At 46.9% G+C, this 22,467-nt stretch overlaps 1 long non-coding RNA gene across 3 annotated transcripts; it reads right to left on the bottom strand.

The window, feature by feature from the left end:
* Positions 1 to 8,771: 8,771 nt before the first annotated feature.
* LOC119287418 lies at positions 8,772 to 10,833 on the bottom strand. 3 transcript variants are annotated; one of them, XR_005140856.1, is made up of 5 exons: positions 10,668 to 10,833; positions 10,296 to 10,561; positions 10,040 to 10,187; positions 9,819 to 9,958; positions 8,772 to 9,690 (listed from the first exon to the last, which is right to left on the bottom strand). It is a non-coding gene; the product is annotated as an uncharacterized LOC119287418 (long non-coding RNA). The 3 variants fall into 3 exon arrangements; XR_005140855.1 differs by having other exon boundaries at positions 8,772 to 9,038; positions 10,668 to 10,832; XR_005140854.1 differs by having other exon boundaries at positions 8,772 to 9,958; positions 10,668 to 10,831.
* Positions 10,834 to 22,467: the final 11,634 nt, after the last annotated feature.

The raw sequence follows: 22,467 nt of genomic DNA, 5'->3' as shown, positions 1-22,467 counted from the left end.
TGGATCTTCAAGAGGAAGACGGACGTTGATAGTAGTGTTACTATCTACAAAGCTAGACTTGTCGAAAAAGGTTTTTGACAAAGTTCAAGGTGTTGAATACGATGAGATTTTCTTACTCGTATCGATGCTTAAAAGTTTGTCCGAATCATGTTAGCAATTGCCGCATTTTATGATTATGAAATTTGGCAGATGGATGTCAAAACTGCATTCCTGAATGGATTTCTGGAAGAAGAGTTGTATATGATGCAACCGGAAGGTTTTGTCGATCCAAAGGGAGCTAACAAAGTGTGCAAGCTCCAGCGATCCATTTATGGACTGGTGCAAGAATCTCGGAGTTGGAATATACGCTTTGATAAGTTGATCAAAGCATATAGTTATTGTACAGACTTACAGTGAAGCCTGTATTTACAAGAAAGTGAGTGGGAGAACTACAACATTTCTGATAAGTATATGTGAATGACATATTGTTGATCGGAAATAATGTAGAATTATTCTGCAAAGCATGAAAGGATACTTGAATAAAAGTTTTTCAAAGAAAGACCTTGGTGAAGCTGCTTACACATTGAGCATCAAGATCTATATAGATAGATGAAGACGCTTGATAAGATTTTTTCAATGAATACATACCTTGATAAATTTTTGAAATAGTTCAAAATGGAACAGTCAAAGAAGGAGTTCTTGCCTGTGTTGCAAGGTGTTAAGTTGAGTAAGACTCAAAGCCCGACCACGGCAGAAAATAGAAAGAGAATGAAAGTCATTCCCTATGCCTCAGTCATAGGTTCTGTAAAGTATGCCATGCTGTATACCAGATCTATTGTATGCCATACCACTGAGTTTGGCAAGGGAGTACAATAGTGATCTAGGAGTAGATCACTGGAGAGCGGTCAAAATTGTCCTTAGTGGAATAAGGATATGTTTCTCGATTATGGAAAAAGGTTCGTCGTAAAAGGTTACGCCGATGCAAGTTTGACACTAATCTAGATGACTCTAAGTCTTGATCTAGATACATATTGAAAGTGGGAGCAATTAGCTAGAGTAGCTCCGTGCAGAGCATTGTAGACATAGAATTTGCAAAATACTTACGGATCTGTATATGACATACCCGTTGACTAAGATTCTCTCACAAGCAAAACATGATCACACCTTAGTACTCCTTGGGTGTTAATCACATAGCGATGTGAACTAGATTACTGAATCTAGTAAACCCTTTGGGTGTTGGTCACATAGCGATGTGAACTATGGGTGTTAATCACATGGTGATGTGAACTATTGCTGTTAAATCACATGGCGATGTGAACTAGATTATTGACTCTAGTGCAAGTGGGAGACTGAAGGAAATATGCCCTAGAGGCAATAATAAAGTTATTATTTATTTCCTTATATCATGATAAATGTTTATTATTCATGCTAGAATTGTATTAACCGGAAACATAATACATGTGTGAATACATAGACAAACAGAGTGTCACTAGTATGCCTCTGCTTGACTAGCTCGTTAATCAAAGATGGTTATGTTTCCTAACCATAGACAAAAGAGTTGTTATTTGAGTAACGAGGTCACATCATTAGTTGAATGATCTGATTGACATGACTCATTCCATTAGCTTAGCACCTGATCGTTTAGTATGTTGCTATTGCTTTCTTCATGACTTATACATGTTCCTATAACTATGAGATTATGCAACTCCCGTTTGCCGGAGGAACACCTTGGGTGCTACCAAACATCACAACGTAACTGGGTGATTATAAAGGAGCATTACAGGTGTCTCCAAAAGTAGATGTTGGGTTGGCGTATTTCGAGATTAGGATTTGTCACTCCGATTGTCGGAGAGGTATCTCTGGGCCCTCTCGGTAATGCACATCACATAAGCCTTGCAAGCACTGCAACTAATATGTTAGTTGTGATATGATGTATTACGGAACGAGTAAAGAGACTTGCCAGTAACGAGATTGAACTAGGTATTGGATACCGACGATCGAATCTCGGGCAAGTAACATACCGATGACAAAGGGAACAACGTATGTTGTTATGCGGTCTGACCGATAAAGATCTTCGTAGAATATGTAGGAGCCAATATGGGCATCCAGGTCCCGCTATTGGTTATTGACCGGAGACGTGTCTCGGTCATGTCTACATTGTTCTCGAACCCGTAGGGTCCGCACGCTTAAGGTTACGATGACAGTTATATTATGAGTTTATGCATTTTGATGTACCGAAGGTTGTTCAGAGTCCCGGATGTGATCACGGACATGATGAGGAGTCTCGAAATGGTCGAGACGTAAAGATTGATATATTGGAAGCCTATATTTGGATATCGGAAGTGTTCCGGGTGAAATCGGGATTTTACCGGAATACCGGGAGGGTTACCGGAACCCCCCGGGAGCCATATGGGCCATCATGGGCCTTAGTGGAAAGGAGAAAGGGGCAGCCCAAGGGGGCTGCGCGCCTCCCCCCTTCCCCTAGTCCTAGTAGGACTAGGAGAGGTGGCCGGCCACCCCTCTCCCTCTTTCCCCCTTGGGAATCCTAGTTGGAATAGGATTGGAGGGGAGTCCTACTCCCGGTAGGAGTAGGACTCCTCCTGCGCCACCTCCTCCTGGCCGGCGCCTCCTCCCCCCTTGGCTCCTTTATATACGGAGGCAGGGGCACCTCTAAACACACAAGTTGACACAAGTTGATCCACGTGATCTATTCCTTAGCCGTGTGCGGTGCCCCCTGCCACCATATACCTCGATAATACTGTAGCGGAGTTTAGGCGAAGCCCTGCTGCTGTAGTTCATCAAGATCGTCACCACGCCGTCGTGCTGACGAAACTCTTCCCCGACACTTTGCTGGATCGGAGTCCGGGGATCGTCATCGGGCTGAACGTATGCTCGAACTCGGAGGTGCCGTAGTTTCGGTGCTTGATCGGTTGGATCGTGAAGACGTACGACTACTTCCTCTACGTCGTGTCATCGCTTCCGCAGTCGGTCTGCGTTGGGTACGTAGACAACACTCTCCCCTCGTTGCTATGCATCACATGATCCTGTGTGCGCGTAGGAAATTTTTTGAAATTACTACGAAACCCAACATAGGGTACATATAATTATCTGAATGCATCAAGCAAATGTCATCATGTTTTCTAAACATATATAGGATTGGCTCCATTCATCTTCTTGGACCCTTCTGGGACCACTATACGCTTTGTTCCTTCGTTCCTTCCTATTCATTGACATCTTCAAACACACCCTCTTGGAAGTAGCCCCACACTACTAATCAAATGCACTAATAAGGGAATTGGTACTATTGACATGATAAATAACATGATCTAAAATAAACATGTATTCCTTTGATATGAACTATATTAATCAAATGAGAAGTTGGATATGTGGGATCTTGAGTATAGCTGGATCGGTGACCCCGGATTAAAGAAAATAATTGTACAATGAAATAACAAAGAAAAAGGACATGGTTCGACGAGCACCTCAATATCTGCAATGGAAAAGCTACTGTGACACAAAAAATGGAAAAACTTTGGATTCAATGGATAATTTGTAATGTATCTAGGAAGTAAGGGAAAATGATAACTTACATGAACTGGTTCCTAAAGATAGAACACACATCAACTAAGGACAAAATAAAAATGTAGAAGTTCCTAAAGAGTCCTTATAAGAAGTGCAAGATACTGCTTAAACTACCAAAAAGCCACCAGATCTTAGTAGCGATTAATTAAGTAGATACTACTATTTCCAAGGATGAACTATAATATGAATGTGACTGGAACAATAAAATATCCTACAATAGCATATTACACACACACACACACACACACACACACACACACACACACACACACACACACCAATATGTTCAGAAACGAGAAGTAAAACCGGTAGCAATGAACTTGTAAACATAATAAAAGGATACTTGTCTACACAGGCGACACCTGAGTTTTGATGATGGTCCATGAGAGATGAGAGAAGAATAAGCTTGAAGCCCCCGGTCGCCCGCTCGGGCGACTCGGGCGGCGACTAGGGTTTCGAGCGCCGCCACCTACATCTCCTCTACTCCTCCTCGCCGCTACCCGAGGAGGGCACCGGGCAAGCCCGTGCGGCCACCAGTGACGGTGGCGGCGAGGCCTTCGTCGTCCCTTTCGGGGAGATCCGGATCCACGGGGCGGCGGCCCCTGCTGGTGCGGCGCCGCCGTTCGCGCCCTGGACGGTGTGCGCGGGGACTCTGCCCGGCGTCCTAGACCGCTCGGGTGGTGGGGCGTCGGCGCTTGGCGGCGGAAGTTCGGGGGCCTTCGTCCTTGCCAGATCTGGAGGCCTGCTACTCCCTCGTTCCCGCTCCTTCCCCTTTGCGCTGGATGCCGGCGGCTGCTGCTGGATCTGGTGCTTCTGGGGATGGTGGTGCAGATTGGGACCGAGGGAAACCCTAGGCCGGCTGGTTCGGCTCGACAGCGGCGTCGGCTTTGGGCGACGCATCCTTCCTGAAGGCGGTGTCATGGTCCCTATTCTTGCCACCTCCGGTCCTCTCCCGGGTGAAAACCCAAAATCCGGCCTGGATTGGGCAGCGGTGGCGCCATGGGCGTCATCCCCTCCTTGGAGGCGTTGCCTGGGGAGCTAGGATTCGGGTGTGGGTGGATGAAGGTGGGGGCTTTGGCCGTCGGCTGGCTCTCTGCAGCTGCTCGTGGCGGCTTTCCTGTTGTGCAGAGTGCCCCTTGTATCTTTAGGGCGTTTCCTGTTTTTGGTGTTCGCGTCGGAGGAGCGGCGTGGCATCTGGCACGTCGACAACGGCGGGTCTCAGTGGCATGGAGCAGTGGGGGTCTCGCCGGTGGGCGTGTGATGATGGATGAACGCAGGATGGTGGCGTTGTCTAGCGTCATGGTGGCGTCGATGGGAGAGAGACCTGGCACGGTTCATGCAACATTACAGCTCTGAAGATAGATTGATGGCACGTGGCTGCGGCGGCCTCATATCCGGCAGGCGTCCTGGTTGAGGAGTGCGCCGAACTGGTAGGTGCCCCATACCCGGCAGGCGTCCTGGTTGGGACCTCAGGTCTTAAATGTTTAGTTTTGGCTGCGATGTCTGTTTGGTATTAGGCCCAGACTATCTGCGTCCCTTCATCAATTGGATAGGTGTAGCGACAACTGTTGCTTAGACGGTGGCTTTAGTCTTGCTGTTGTATGACTTTATAAGGTCTTGTGAGAATAATAATAAAGTGGCCGTATGCATTGTCCAGATGCAAAGACAGGAGGTCGTCCCCCTTTTCTAAAAAAAAAACTTGTCTACACAGGACTCTTTTTATACGACTAATTAGCAGAATCAATGAAGCGGCAGTAGAGTTTTTTTGGGCTCAGACTTTCTGCAGTGCCACACATATCAAGTGAAACATGGGCCACGTTCAAGAATGCTGATGCTGGGTTGTAGTTTTACAGATAAACAGAGCAAAAAATCAGGCATGCATTTGGAAATCTTGATATACATACACCATCGATGGACAAAATACCTTCACGTGACCAAAGCCACCAGCAACATGCAAATACAAGAAACGTGCTGCACACTCCAGTGCCTCTGCCAGCGAAAAATGCGTTTGGTGGCCGCGCTACAGGCAGGCCGCTATCCCTGCCGTCTAGCCATCATTGGGATTCTCGTTGTCAGAGGCTGTTTGATTTGTGACTAACTTTGCCAAAGGTTGCCACACTTAAGGTTAAACAAGTTTGACTAACTTAGATGAGTGTTTGGTTCAAGCCACACCTTAGGCAAGCCACACTTGTGCCCCACATGGCATACACATAAAAAGTGTGGCAAGATTCTCTTAGACTTGCCAACTTATGGTTTCCTTTTTGATGAACTAAATTTAGGCAAGATTGGCAAAAATATGTGGCAAAGTTGACAATGTTAGGCCTAGAATCGAACAGCCCCTCAGCGTATAAGGCTTGTATTCAATTTATTTTTGGCTTGTATCCAACCAGCCCTGACCCACCCACATGCCAAAGCACCTAGGGCTCTTACACCCAACTGACATGTACGCACAACGTCAGGCTTTTTAGGCCAACTCCACCGCGCGACCCCAAGCAGACGTCTGTTTTGTTCGGATTCTGTCCGTTTGGGTAGGGTGATGGGGTCGTGTCCGGGCGTGTCCTGGGATGCGGTGGCCGTGCACCCAGCGCGCGGACGCATCCCGACCGCATCCTGTTCACGTGCATTTTTCTTTGCAAGTACTTAACTTTTTTTCATCATTTATTTTCGATACATGAAAAATACATCATCACATTTTGACTAGAAAAGCAAGACCAAAGAAAACAAGAACAACAAGAATACATTTTAGAAGATACCCAACTTCCATAACTGCTCCCTTGAGTTGGGTTAGGGCCTTCTCGATGCACTCATTGTTGATCTGTGGAGGAGGCTCGATCTGGCATCCTCCTTTCTTCTTCAAGCCAGAAGTCGATGTTGCTTCCTCACACCTAGTCTCGTGTCTAGCCTCTAATCTAGCAACAAATGCACTTGTCTCATCTACAACCTCTATGCTAGCTAAAAGTGCACGAACATGTACTAAATTTCGCTCTATCAATATATCAATGTACTCTTCTTCTCAATACCAAAACTTGCATCCATACTACACAATAAAATTTAAATTTATCACAACTAGTCAAATCTAGAGCACAAACCGAAGCTAAAAAGATCACATACCCCATCGTTTAAGCACTTGATGAACACCCATCCGGGATGTTTCGGCATTGTAGACATGCGGCGCACGACCATCCTTGGGCAGTGGTCGCACTTAATGAGTGGCAACGGTGCGGCGACGAGCTTTTGGGCAAGCACCGAGCCCGACCGACTGCCATTCGTGTATCTGCCGGCGGACGACCGACGGTGCAGATCCGAGCGGCTAGAGGAGGAACCACTGCCTACATGTGTCCTTGCGGCCCTGCCAGGGCCTTCCGACGAGGTGCCCGGCCAGTCCATGGCGCGGCCCGGCGTCCCCCAGCCGGGCGAGCTCAAGACCGACCGGATCCGCCCCAAATCCGGCTGGCGGGTGCGCAAACCAGGTGGCCGTGGTTGGGTAGCTCGACGGCGCCGAGGGGAAGGGCATGGGCGAGCGCGCGTCCGAACTGCATGACTGCAATGGCAGCAGCGAGGGAAAGAGTGGGGAAGAGTGGAGGGGGTGCGGCCGGAGGGAGGGAGGGGGCGGATAGAAAAAGGCCCGCCCTGTGCCACCGACGGGCGGGCCAGGGAAGGACACGCGCAGACGGTCCGCGCGTCCACGTGGTGTCCGTTTCACTCCAAAACTGGCGCAAACTTGGGCCAGAGATGGGTTGAAAGCGGACACAAAGTGAACAAAAGTTCGTTTGCGCCCGCGCGCTGGGCCATCTCGCTTGTCTCTTTTACCCCAAACGAACGGGGACGGACAGGATAGAGTCGCGCGGTGGAGTTGGCCTTACTACACGTGCTCCATGCGCGTGCAGACTTTTACGACCAGCGTATGCTAGTCGTGGTCGATTGGTGGCCAGAGCCAGAGGAGAGCAACCCGCGGGCAATTTTCCGTTCGTGGATCATTTCGGGCCAATGAAAATCACTCTCGTATTCTCCATTATGTTTCACTAAGCATGATTTGTTGGGCGTGGTGATTGTGTTTTTTTTTATATCAGGCAGCTCCTCGCTTGGCAGTTTCTGCTGAAAGCCGTTCCACCTCTAGATTAAGTACATTGTTTAACCACTGTTAACCACGTTCTAATCACACTGCTGCATGCTAAAATCGGAACAGCTAGGCACATGTGTGTGTTAATGGTTTTGAGATATGTTTATTCAATATGAAAACGTGTCAGGGACTCACGATTAGATTGTTTTGTGCTGAAACGTTTATGCCCATGGTTTATCAAGGCTGCGCTGCTAGATTTCCAATGAAGCAGACTTACGTCACGATGAACAATGAACAATGTGCATGCCAATTCGCAGCCCATGCCGCTCGCTGCTGCTTGCATCGAATGCCTGTGACACTATGACGTCGTTCAGAAACATCTGCCATATCCCGTGAATCCCCAATGAGCTCTAGGACATGAATTGTCACTTCACTAGCACTCATCACTCGTCGATGCATTGCATTACACGCCCAGAACACGACCCTCCAAACAAGCAGTGGAGAAAGAACTAATACTGTCACCCAAAGGTTATCAATTTAACTACAATAATCCTACATCTACGTAATGATCTACTTAACCTTACATAACCTTCTTTAATCAAATTCTCTCTCGCCCCCCCCTGATTTCGCGGTGTGGGGCCCGGGTCGTTTTTCATCCAATCGTGTCTTGCCAGGCCAGCTTTCACGTAAGATTACGTTAGCCTTTTACGTAGATGTAGCAAAGCCCATTTAACTAGTCCATCAACATTTCGCAAAAAAAAAAAACATCTGCCAGGTAACCAAAATGCAATTCAAATGACCCACACAGTTGTCCTGTGGAGCTATTACTTGTCTGTACACACAATCTGAACAAAGCCCACTAAAGATAATAATTTGAGGGCACCAGACCCATGCAGGATACAAGCCTCGTGCACAAGAAAACACAGTACTTCAAAATTCAAACACCAGCCAACATAGCGAGCAGAAAAACGAACACATTTTCTAAAATACCAATCACCAGGGTATAAACCACCACGCAAATTTCACAAATATTGGTTCAAATCAATGATGCCAATTAACATATATACCCAGAAAACATGAGGCCCAGAAAACCTCAAGGCCCACCCTCACATACCAGGCATGATTTTATCAGCAGCACAGCTAAGCAGAATGGATTTGCAAATACAGCCATACAAAATGACCAATATTAAATTTTCTGGGATTTTAACAGGAACAAGCCGAAACTACAGTTTTTCCAACTGAATAGATGACACAAACAGTCCGTTACAGAAAGCATACAATGGTGAAGCAGTAATGTCTTTGTTTCATACATCTTTTGCTGGAGGAAATTAGGCTCGGATGGTCACAGTTACCCCGCAAACAAGCTCTTGCATACATTTTGTCCTCTCGACATTCAGTCTGCTTTTGGCGTAACAGACTCCACAACCAAAAACATGTATGATCAGATGAAAAATAGGCACAACAAAAAAATCGTACAACGCTAACAAAATAAATTGACTTGGTTAACAATTGTTGGCACAGTGGGTTATACAACAATAAGGAAAAAATGTTGGCACATGTATAAATTGATGGCACATTGGTTAACAAAATAAGACGTAAACACGAAATTTATTTTCATGAGCACACACTAAGGATATGTCTATAATCCATATGTACAAATTGCATTGAGTTTACCCGCAGCACAGCTTATCACAGTGATAAGGAACTCACAGTTTGAAGGCAGCAGGGGCTTATTTCAGACATAACAACGGATTCTTTTTTTTTTTTTGACCAGTGAAAACAGCAGGAGAGACTCCTTTTTTATTAAAATGTTAACCTATGGTTAACATTAGGGATATGGTTGTTTTACATGGCTTTTTACTAGAATACAGTAAGCACTGAACTAGCCTATGTAAAACAGGAGATCAGACAGACAAATAAATGCTAAAACCTTCTAAAAATGTTAAATTTTGAGGGCTGATCCTGTATCCTAAGATCACAAAATCTTTCTTGAGCTTCCTTAGCCACTCAGCGTGGGTGGCTGCTTCACCATCGAATACCACTCTGTTGCGCTATTTCCAAATAATTTTCTACAATCCACGGCGTGATTAATGACCAGACCGAAAGCGGCACGCCATGACAAGTTCATCTTGCAAACGGAAGATATACGCAAGGACCTCATCTTTCCATATTCATAAATAATAATCATAAGACTCACCTTTTGTCCAGCCGCCAGTAGCTCCAAAGCACATCTCGAACCCGTCACCGCGGCATATTTGTCCGTCGGCGTTTCTCATTGAAGCCCGTGACTTCACTGGGACCATCACGGCCATGGGCGGCACGATATCAACATGGATGCTGGAGAGAGGGGATGCAAACTTGCTAAACAGTTGCAAAAATAAAAGAAGAACTACTGTGCCGCCCTGTTTGCTAACTTACCTTCGTGTCCAGCCACTGGTAGCTTTAGAGCACATTTCGTATCGATCTTCATCTTCACATGGATGTGCCTGCCGGCCCCGTCACTCATGGAATCTTGGGACTCCACCGGGAGGCGGAACCACTCCATCCCGCCGGGCCGGCAACGCCCCTGCGTGAACCAAATCTAGCCATGTGAGTAAGAAGTTTCCAAATCGACGACGCTGATCCGACACTCAGGAGATGAAGGAAGAAAAATAGCGGAGTAACATACACATACCAGTTGAGCTCCACACCGTCAGTGGACATCTCGCCAGAGCAGAGCCATTGCCGCCCCTGCGCGTATGGGGAAGAGACGGGACTGGGGAGGGAAAGCTGTCCCGTGGCTCTGTCTGCTCCACAAGGTAAGCCGAGGGTGGATCGGGTCGCATGGGATTCTGTCACCTGTGCTGTTTCGAATCACAGCCCATGTGATAGCAAACTTGGTGCAGGCCACCGAGTATTGCCATGGGACAATTCCATCCGGCGATGTCTGCTCCCCACTTCCTACAATCAAATCTAGACCCATCAGAAAATAAATTTCGAATCGAAAGCCGTCCAATCCAGACGGAAAAGATGGGGAAAGGAGGCCAGTGAAACAAAATGAACATACCCATCGAGCTCGAGGCCGTCTGTAGACATCTCGCCGGTGAGGAATCGCCGCCGCAGTGCGCCTGGAAGAACAGAGCAGCCGCCTTCCTGACCTTCTGTGGAAGAGAAGGGGATGCCGAGCCAACTTGGTCACGTGGTTCTATCTGCTCCACAAAGGTCATTGGGCCCATTTTACATGTGTTGTTTCGAAACACCACCCTGTACTATAGCTGGCCAAACGGCCCGGCCCGGCCCGGCCCGGCACGGCACGGCCCATCCTAATCGTGCCTGGCACGGCCCGGCCCGGCCCGCGAAGGTACGATTATTATACGGGTCGTGCCGTGCCGGCCCGCGTGCTGCAGCCTGCAGCCTAGGCACGACCTGTATGCTAATCGGGCCGGCCCACCGGCACGCTAGGCCCGCTAATCTGCCTCCTATTTTGCGCACTGGGCGTTTTTAGCCTATTTTTACTTGTTGGGCCACGTTAAGATACATAAAAAAATAAAAAAAGATAATCGGGCCGTGTTGTGCCGGCCCGCGTGCTTGGCCTTCAGGCCCAGGCACGACCCTTGGCGTGCCGGGCCTGGCCCGTTTAGCACGTGCCGTGCCGTGCTAGGCCCGTGCTACCGGGCCGGCCCAGCTATCCCGGCCCGTTTAGCCACCTATACCCTGTACCGTATTGCCGGTCCATGACAATCAGTGCTCAAGCGGGCCGGGGGAACAGCAGCGGTTGGTGGGCCGAACAGCAATACGCCTATGTGAATATAGGTGTATCACGGGGAGCAACTAGTTAACGAGCGCTCCTTCGGGAGCCTCGTAACGATCAGCGTCACTTGGCGCGCTCTCAGCCATTCGCCACATGTCGCGCTCTGGACGCTCCCTCCGGATTTTATTTTTTATTTTTTTCGCACGCATTTTCGGCTTTTTAAAAGGTTTTTTTTTCCGGGTTTTTTTGACGTTTTGGTTTTCCCCCGGTCCTCGAATTTTTTTTGCGCGAAATAAACGTGTTTTTTTTCTTTCACGAAAGTCACGGTTTTTTTCCGCGAGAGGCACGCTTGTGCTTTAGCGAGAGTCACGGCCGTGCCTTTCGGAAATGAAAAAAAAGTGTTTTCTGTTTTTTTTTCTTTCGTGAGAGTCACGGTTTTACTTCCGCGAAAGGCACGGTTGTGCTTTCGCGAGAGTCATGGCCGTGCCTCTCGGAAAGGGAAAAACAAAACACGCTTTCTGTTTTTTTTTCTTTCGCGAGTGTCGCAGTTTTGCTTCCGCGAGAGTCACGGTCATGCCTCTCAGAAAGGGAAAAAATACGTGTTTTCTATTTTTTTTCTTTCTTGAAAGTCACGGTTTTGCTTCCGCGAGAGACACGGTTGTGCTTTCATGAGAGTCAAGGATGTGCCTCTCGGAAACAAAAAAAATGCGTTTTCTGTTTTTTTTCTTTCCACGACAGTCACGGTTTTGCTTCCACGAGAGGCACGGGTGTGATTCGCGAGAGGCACGGGTGTGCCTTTTTCGGAAAGAGAAAAAACCATGCTCCCGGTTTGGTTTTTTCGCCCGGTTTTTTTCATCCGTTTTTTTCATGAAAAAAAAGTTCGTCAAAACCTATTAGCATGGGATCTAATTTTGAAGATCTCGACGCGTGGAATCCAATGGTGAAAACGGCTTGATATTTGGACGCAAGGTTTAAAAGAAAAGGCGTTTTGAATAAACGAATCTACGAAAAAAGGGAAAACTCCCCGGTTGTGACAAGTGGCGCGCTGCATGTTCGCCACTTGTCGCGACCTGGGAAAGTGGAGTGTTCTTTCCAACGAGTACTCCTTAATTAGTGATTTCGGTATCACGGACCGTATTTCGCCCACTAGGCCTGTCAGGCTGCTGCAACGAAATGACTGATTCACAATCCCAAAGCCCACACGGATGGACCAGATTGCGGCCTGCCTGTAGCCCGGCCACCAAAAGCCCTCACTTCTCTGCCAGCCGCTTGCCTGAGGCCGCTCTTGTTGCACGGCTACTTCTAGTCCGTCGTTGCCGCACTCGAGCAGGATGTTCCGAGACGTTGTCTATCATCTGCCGCCGCAACAGGACCAGGGAGATTGCAGCTCATGGCAGGAAAAGTGCGGATGGAGGTTGGAAGAGAGAGAGAGGTCCGAGGCGACTTCAATGGTGGCGGCGAACGACGAGTACGACAGGTGGCGCCTTCAGTTTTGTTGAATCAACATTATGTCACAAGGGATGTCCGCATAACGATAGATGATTGTGGGGAGATGAACGGAAGTGGTAGAACAGATGCAGATGAGTGCGGCGGCGCGGGAAGGAAAATGGGGCGTGGACGAGGAGATCGGCTGCTCCAAGCCTCGGACCTGGAAAGGAGAATCTCAATCCTAATTTTTTTTGGCAAGAAATAAATAAAATTAATTGGGGGCTAAAACCCATGGCAAGTGAGGGAGGAGGGAAGGACGTGCGGGAGGGGGAGGGTCGGGCGAAGTGGAGGACGTAACAGGGGGAGGGTCGGATGAGATCACACTTTTCCTTCAGTACATCCCCTGAACACATTGACGGCTGAGATCTCTATATATCCCTTGATAATAAAGGATAGGATGGTCTTTTCACCCGCACCGATACGTGGCCTGCGTACATATACGCAGCACCCTCAGCTGTTTTTCACTTTTTTTAAAAGAAAAAAGAGTGTAGGCAACGTGAATGGGACTCAAGACCTTTTGGTCTAAGGAGAATCACACTAAACACTAGGACATCTGCGAGCCCGATGGCAGTGGGCCACGCGATCGAAGAGCAGATCCACACACCGCCCCATCTATTGTGCATCACCAGCCACGACCCGGAAGACTTCCTCATCCATTTCGAGCTCCCCGTGCACAAGGAGAACGCCGTCCGCCGCGGTGTCATCAAGGTGGATGGCGTCGACTTCGCGGTGAAGGGATGGCACGAGGATGACCATGAGGTGCCGGATGACTGCACGCTCCACATTCGCGTCATCATGGAACATATGCCCATGCAGCTGTGGTCGCTGGAGGGCGTGGTCGAGGTGCTCGGCGACCTCTGCATCGTCGACCGCCTGGATAGTCGCACCCACGAGCGGGGCCACACCAAGACGTGTTGGGTAACGTAGCATAAATTCAAAATTTTCCTACGTGTCACCAAGATCTATCTATGGAGTCATCTAGCAACGAGGGAGGAGTGGATCTACATACCCTTGTAGATCGCGCGCGGAAGCGTTCACGAGAACGGGGTTGATGGAGTCGTACTTGTCGTGATCCAAATCACCGATGATCCTAGCGCCAAATGGACGGCACCTCCGCGTTCAACACACGTACGGAGCAGCGACGTCTCCTCCTTCTTGATCCAGCAAAGGGGGAGGAGAGGTTGATGGAGATCCAGCAGCACGACGGCGTGGTGGTGGAAGTAGCGGGATTCCAACAGGGCTTCGCCAAGCGCTGCGGGAGGAGGAAGGTGTGTCATGAGAGGGAGAGGGAGGCGCCAGGGCTTAGGTTGGGCTGCCCTCCCTTCCCCCCACTATATATAGGGCCAAGGGAGAGGGGGGAGGCGCAGCCTTGGCCCTTCCTCCAAGGAAGGGTGCGGCCAGGGAGGAGTCCCTCCTCCCCAAGGCACCTCGGAGGTGCCTTCCCCCTTTAGGACTCTTCCTCTCCCTTGATTCTTGGCGCATGGGCCTCTTGGGGCTGGTGCCCTTGGCCCATATAGGCCAAGGCGCACCCCCTACAGCCCATGTGCCCCCCGGGGCAGGTGGCCCCACCCGATGGACCCCCGGGGCCCTTCCGGTGGTCCCGGTACAATACCGGTGACCCCGAAACTTGTCCCGATGGCCGAAACAGCACTTCTTATATATAATTCTTTACCTCCGGACCATTCTGGAACTCCTCGTGACGTCCGGGATCTCATCCGGGACTCCGAACAACTTTCGGGTTACCGCATACTAATATCTCTATAACCCTAGCGTCACCGAACCTTAAGTGTGTAGACCCTACGGGTTCGGGAGACATGCAAACATGACCGAGATGACTCTCCGGTCAATAACCAATAGCGGGATCTGGATACCCATGTTGGCTCCCACATGCTCCACGATGATCTCATCGGATGATTTGGGGGAAGAGTGAACTTGTGCCATAGAAGTTTCTGGTTGTCTGGAAGCCCCTGTTCTGTGTCACTGTCGTGATAATTTCCTTTCTCCATAGGGAAGTTGAAAAGAGATTCTGCTACAAATTGTATAGCAGTGAAAAGCCCCTGTTGGTGGATTGAACTGTGCCTGGCCATGATGCTTCCAGTTGCTGCATTTGGATGTAGTCACCAGTTTGTCCAGCAGTGAAGCGCAAGTCAGCATAGCTGTCTGATGCTTAAGATGTCAAGAATAAAATAAGTTGCTCCCTACATGCGCTGGAGGCAATGAAGACACGATTTCAGAAGAGAGGTGCATATTACACCCCCCAACTCTAGCCCTAGTCTAATATACACCCCTCAACTCCAATACCGTCTAAAATACACCCCCAACTCTCAAAACCGGCTAGAATTCAACTCTCCCTCCCTGTTGACCGGTTTTGACCCAGTTTGACCGGTTTTGATTGAGTGAACAGTAAAAATAAAAAATTTAAAAACAAAAAATATTCTTTTTGACAAAATTCAAAAAGTTCCAAGTTTTTGCAATGTCAAGGACTTAATCAATCCTGTATACAATTCCCTTTGTCTATTGGTACGACACTTGCCCGAGATTCGATCGTCGGTATCCCGATACCTTGTTCAATCTCGTTACCGGCAAGTCTCTTTACTCATTCCGTAACACATCATCCCGTGATCAACTCCTTGATCACATTGTGCACATTATGATGATGTCCTACCGAGTGGGCCCAGATATACCTCTCCGTTTACATGGAGTGACAAATCCCAGTCTCGATTCGTGCCAACCCAACAGACACTTTCGAAGATACCTGTAGTGTACCTTTATAGCCACCCAGTTACGTTGTGACGTTTGGCACACCCAAAGCACTCCTACGGTATCCGGGAGTTTCACAATCTCATGGTCTAAGGAAATGATACTTGACATTAGAAAAGCTTTAGCATACGAACTACATGATCTTGTGCTAGGCTTAGGATTGGGTCTTTGTCTATCACATCATTCTCCTAATGATGCGATCCCATTATCAATGACATCCAATGTCCATGGTCAGGAAACCGTAACCATCTATTGATCAACGAGCTAGTCAACTAGAGGCTTACTAGGGACATGGTGTTGTCTATGTATCCACACATGTATCTGAGTTTCCTATCAATACAATTCTAGCATGGATAATAAACGATTATCATGAACAAGGAAATATAATAATAACTAATTTATTATTGCCTCTAGGGCATATTTCCAACAGTCTCCCACTTGCACTAGAGTCAATAATCCAGTTCACATCGATATGTGATTAACACTCAAGGTCACATCCCCATGTGACTAAAACCCAAAGAGTTTACTAGAGTCAATAATCTAGTTCACATTACCATGTGATTAACACTCGATGAGTTGAACATGTTATGCTTGTGAGAGATGTTATAGTCAACGGGTCTGAATCTTTCAGATTCGTATGTACTTCGCAAATCTCTATGTCATCTTGTAGATGCAGCTACTACGCTATATTTGGGGCCATTTCAAATAACTGTTCTACTTGGAGCTATTCTAAATTGTTGCTCCATTATACGTATCCGGTATCTCTACTCAGAGCTATCCGGATAGGTGTTAAGCTTGCATTGGTGTAACCCTTTACGACGAACTCTTTTACCACCTCCATAATCGAGAAAATTCCTTAGTCCACTAGTTACTAAGGATAACTTTGACCGCTGTCCTGTGATCCATTCTTGGATCACTCTTGTACCCCTTGACTGACTCATGGCAAGGCACATTTCAGGTGCGGTACACAGCATAGCATACTGTAGAGCTTATGTCTTAAGCATAGGGGACGACCTTCGTCCTTTCTCTCTATTCTGCCATGGTCGAGCTTTAAGTCTTAACTTCATACCTTACAACTCAGGCAAGAACTCCTTCTTTGACTGATCCATCTTGAACACCTTCAAGATCATGTCAAGGTACGTGCTCATTTGAAAGTACCATTAAGCGTTTTGATCTATCCTTATAGATCTTGATGCTCAATGTTCAAGTAGCTTAATCCAGGCTTTCCATTGAAAAAACACTTTCTAAATAACCCTATATGCTTTCCAGAAATTCTACGTCATTTCTGATCCATAATATGTCAACAACATATACTCATCAGAAATTCTATAGTGCTCCCACTCACTTCTTTGGAAATACAAGTTTCTCATAAACTTTGTATAAACCCAAAATCTTTGATTATCTCATCAAAGCGTACGTTCCAACTCCGAGATGCTTACTCCAGTCCTTAGAAGGATTGCTGGAGCTTTGCATACTTATTAGCATCTTTCAGGATTGACAAAACCTTCCGGTTGTATCACATACAACCTTTCCTCAAGAAAATCGTCGAGGAAACAATGTTTTGACATCCTATCTGCAAGATTTCACAAATAATGCAGTAATCGCTAATATAATTCCAACAGACTCTTAGCATCACTACGAGTGAGAAAGTCTCATCGTAGTCAACTCCTTGAACTTGTCGGAAAACATCTTAACGACAAGTCGAGCTTTCTTAATGGTGATACTTACCATCATTGTCCGTCTTCCTTTTAAAATCCATCTGTACTCAATAGCCTTACAACCATCGAGCCGTTCTACCAAAGTCTACACTTTGTTTTCATACATGGATCCTCTCTCGGATTTTATGGCCTCGAGCCATTTATCGGAATCCGGGCCCACCATCGCTTCTCCATAGCTCGTAGGTTCATTGTTGTCTAGCAACATGACTTCCAAGACAGGATTACGTACCACTCTGAAGTAGTACGCATCCTTGTCATCCCACGAGGTTTGGTAGTGACTTGATCTGAAGTTTCATGATCACTATCATAAGCTTCCACTTCAATTGGTGTAGGTGCCACAGGAACAACTCCCTGTGCCCTGTCACACACTAGTTGAAGAGACGGTTCAATAACCTCATCAAGTCTCCACCATCCTCCCACTCAATTCTTTCGAGAGAAACTTTTCCTCGAGAAAGGACCCGATTCTAGAAACAATCCCTTATTGCTTTCGAATCTGAGACAGGAGGTATACCCAACTGTTTTGGGTGTCCTATGAAGATGCATTTATCCGCTTTGGGTTCGAGCTTATCAGCCTGAAACTTTTTCACATAAGCGTCGCAGCCCCAAACTTTTAAGGAATGACAGCTTAGGTTTCTCTAAACCATACTTCATACGGTGTCATCTCATCGGAATTACGTGGTGCCCTATTTAAAGTGAATGTGGTTGTCTTTAATGCCTAACCCATAAACTATCGTGGTAATTCGATAAGAGACATCATGGTATGCATCATATCCAATAGGGTGCAGTTATGATGTTCGGACACACCATCACACTATGGTGTTCCAGGCTGTATTAGTTGTGAAACAATTTCCACAATGTCTTAATTCTGTGCCAAACTCGTAATTCAGATATTCATCTCTATGATCATATCATAGATATTTTATCCTCTTGTCACGACGATCTTTCAACTTCACCCTGAAATTACTTGAACCTTTCAATAATTCAGACTCGTGATTCATCAAGTAAATATACTCAACATCTACTCAAATCATCTGTGAAGTAAGAACATAACGATATCCACTACATGCCTCAGCACTCATTGGACTGCACACATCAAAATGTATTACTTCCAACAAGTTGCTTTCTAGTTCCATTTTACTGAAAATGAGGCTTTCGGTCATCTTGCCCATGTGGTATGATTTGCATGTCCCAAGTGATTCAAAATCAAGTGAGTCCAAACGGTCCATTTGCATGGAGTTTCTTCATGCATATACACCAATAGACATGGTTCGCATGTCTCAAACCTTTCAAAAACGAGTGAGCCCAAAGATCCATCAACATGGAGCTTCTTCATGCGTTTTATACCGATATGACTTAAGTGGCAGTGCCACAAGTAGGTGGTACTATCATTACTATCTTTTGGCATGAACATGTGTATCACTACGATCGAGATTCAATAAACCATTCATTTCAGGTGTAAGACCATTTGAAGGTATTATTCAAATAAACAGAGTAACCATTATTCTCTTTAAATGAATAACCGTATTGCGATAGACATAATCCAATCATGTCTATGCTCAACGCAAACACCAAATAACAATTATTTAGGTTTTAATACCAATCTCGATGGTAGAGGGAGCGTGTGATGCTTGATCATATCAACCCTGGAAACACTTCCAACACATATCGTCAGCTCACCTTTAGCTAGTCTTCGTTTATTCCGTAGCCTTTTGTTTCGAGTGACTAACACTTAGTAACCGAACCGGTATCTAATACCCTGGTGCTACTAGGAGTACTAGTAAAGTACACATCAACACAATGTATATCCAATATACTTCTATCAACCTTGCCAGCCTTCTCATCTACCAAGTATCTATGGTAATTCTGCTCCAGTGGCTGTTCCCCTTATTACAGAAGCACTCAGTCTCGGGTTTGGGTTCAACCTTGGGTTTCTTCACTAGAGCAGCAGCTGAATTGCCGTTTCATGAAGTATCCCTTTGTTCCCTTGCCCTTCTTGAAACTAGTGGTTTCACCAACCATCAACAATTGATGCTCCTTCTTGATTTCTACTTTCGCGGTGTCAAACATCGCGAATATCTCAAGGATCATCATATATGTCCCTGATATATCATAGTTCATCACGAAGCTCTAGCAGCTTGGTGTAATGACTTCGGAGAACCATCACTATTTCATCTGGAAGATCAACTCCCACTCGATTCAAGCGATTGTTGTACTCAGACAATCTGAGCACAAGCACAACAATTGAACTTTTCTCCTTAGTTTGTAGGCTAAGAAAATCATCGGGGGTCTTATACCTCTTGACGTGGGCACGAGCCTGAAATCCCAATTTCAGCCCTCGAAACATCTCATATGTTTCGCAACGTTTCAAAATGTCTTCGGTGCCTCAACTCTAAACCGTTTAACTGAACTATCACGTAGTTTATCAAAATGTGTATGTCAGATGTTCGCAACATCCACAGACAACGTTCGAGGTTCAGCACACTGAGCGGTGCATCAAGGACATAAGCCTTCTATGAAGCAATGAGGACAATCCTCAGTTTACGGACCTAGTCCGCATAATTGCTACTATCAACTTTCAACTAAATTTTCTCTAGGAACATAACTAAACAGTAGAACTGAAGCGCGAGCTACAACATAATTTGCGAAGACCTTTTGACTATGTTCAGGATAATTAAGTTCATCTTATGAACTCCCACTCAGATAGACATCCCTCTAGTCATCTAAGTGATTACATGATCCGAGTCAACTAGGCCATGTCCGATCATCACGTGAGACGGACTAGTCAACATCGGTGAACATCTTCATGTTGATCGTATCTTCTATACGACTCATGCTCGACCTTTCGGTCTCTTGTGTTCCGAGGCCATGTCTGTACATGCTAGGCTCGTCAAGTCAACCTAAGTGTTTCGTGTGTGTAAATATGTCTTACACCCGTTGTATGTGAACGTTAGAATCTATCACACCCGATCATCACGTGGTGCTTCGAAACAACGAACTGTCGCAACGGTGCACAGTTAGGGGGAACACCTTCTTGAAATTTTAGTGAGGGATCATCTTATTTACTACCGTCGTTCTAAGTAAACAAGATGTATAAACATGATAAACATCACATGCAATCAAATAATAGTGACATGATATGGCCAATATCATATAGCTCCTTTGATCTCCATCTTGGGGCTCCATGATCATCTTGTCACCGGCATGACACCATGATCTCCATCATCATGATCTCTATCATCGTGTCTTCATGAAGTTGTCTCGTCAACTATTACTTCTACTACTATAGCTAACGGTTAGCAATAAAGTAAAGTAATTACATGACGTTTATGTTGACACGCAGGTCATAAATAAATTAAGACAACTCCTATGGCTCCTGCCGGTTGTCATACTCATCGACATGCAAGTCGTGATTCCTATTACAAGAACATAATCAATCTCATACATCACATATATCATTCATCACATCCTTTTGGCCATATCACATCACATAGCATACCCTGCAAAAACAAGTTAGACGTCCTCTAATTGTTGTTTGCATGTTTTACGTGGCTGCTATGGGTTTCTAGCAAGAACGTTTCTTACCTACGCAAAAACCAGAACGTGATATGCCAATTGCTATTTACCCTTCATAAGGACCCTTTTCATCGAATCCGATCCGACTAAAGTGGGAGAGACAGACACCCGCTAGCCACCTAATGCAACTAGTGCATGTCAGTCGGTGGAACCAGTCTCACGTAAGAGTACGTGTAACGTCGGTCCGGGCCGCTTCATCCCACAATGCCACCGAATCAAGATTGGACTAGTAACGGTAAGCATATTGAACAAAATCAACGCCCACAACTACTTTGTGTTCTACTCATGCATAGAAACTACGCATAGACCTAGCTCATGATGCCACTGTTGGGTAACGTAGCATAAATTCAAAATTTTCCTACGTGTCACCAAGATCTATCTATGGAGTCATCTAGCAACGAGGGAGGAGTGGATCTACATACCCTTGTAGATCGCGCGTGGAAGCGTTCAAGAGAACGGGGTTGATGGAGTCGTACTCGTCGTGATCCAAATCACCGATGATCCTAGCGCCGAACGGACGACACCTCCGCGTTCAACACACGTACGGAGCAGCAACGTCTCCTCCTTCTTGATCCAGCAAAGGGGGAGGAGAGGTTGATGGAGATCCAGCAGCACGACGGCGTGGTGGTGGAAGTAGCGGGATTCCAACAGGGCTTCGCCAAGCGTTGCGGGAGGAGGGAGATGTGTCATGGGAGGGAGAGGGAGGCGCCAGGGCTTAGGTATGGTTGCCCTCCCTTCCCCCCACTATATATAGGGCCAAGGGAGAGGGGGGGCGCAGCCTTGGCCCTTCCTCCAAGAAAGGGTGCGACCAGGGAGGAGTCCATCCTCCCCAAGGCACCTCAGAGGTGCCTTCCCCTTTTAGGACTCTTCCTTTCCTTATCTCTTGGCGCATGGGCCTCTTGGGGCTGGTGCCCTTGGCCCATACAGGCCAAGGCGCATACCCCTACAGCCCATGTGGCCCCCCGGGGTAGGTGGCCCCACCCGGTGGACCCCCGGGACCCTTCCGGTGGTCCCGGTACAATACCGGTGACCCCGAAACTTGTCCCGATGGCCGAAATAGCACTTCCTATATATAATTCTTTACCTCCGGACCATTCCGGAACTCCTCATGACGTCCGGGATCTCATCCGGGACTCCAAACAACTTTCGGGTTACCGCATACTAATATCTCTATAACCCTAGCGTCACCGAACCTTAAGTGTGTAGACCCTACGGGTTCGGGAGACATGCAGACATGACCGAGATGACTCTCCGGTCAATAACCAAAAGCGGGATCTGGATACCCATGTTGGCTCCCACATGTTCCACGATGATCTCATCGGATGAACCACGATGTTAAGGACTTAATCAATCCCATATACAATTCCCTTTGTCTAGCGGTACGATACTTGCCCGAGATTCGATCGTCGGTATCCCGATACCTTGTTCAATCTCGTTACCGGCAAGTCTCTTTACTCGTTCTGTAACACATCATCCCGTGATCAAATCCTTGATCACATTGTGCACATTATGATGATGTCCTACCGAGTGGGCCCAGAGATACCTCTCCGTTTACACGGAGTGACAAATCCCAGTCG

Source organism: Triticum dicoccoides, chromosome 4A, assembly GCF_002162155.2.
Source record: "Triticum dicoccoides isolate Atlit2015 ecotype Zavitan chromosome 4A, WEW_v2.0, whole genome shotgun sequence".
NCBI lineage: Eukaryota > Viridiplantae > Streptophyta > Magnoliopsida > Poales > Poaceae > Triticum > Triticum dicoccoides.
This window is presented reverse-complemented; position numbering and strand designations above follow the sequence as displayed.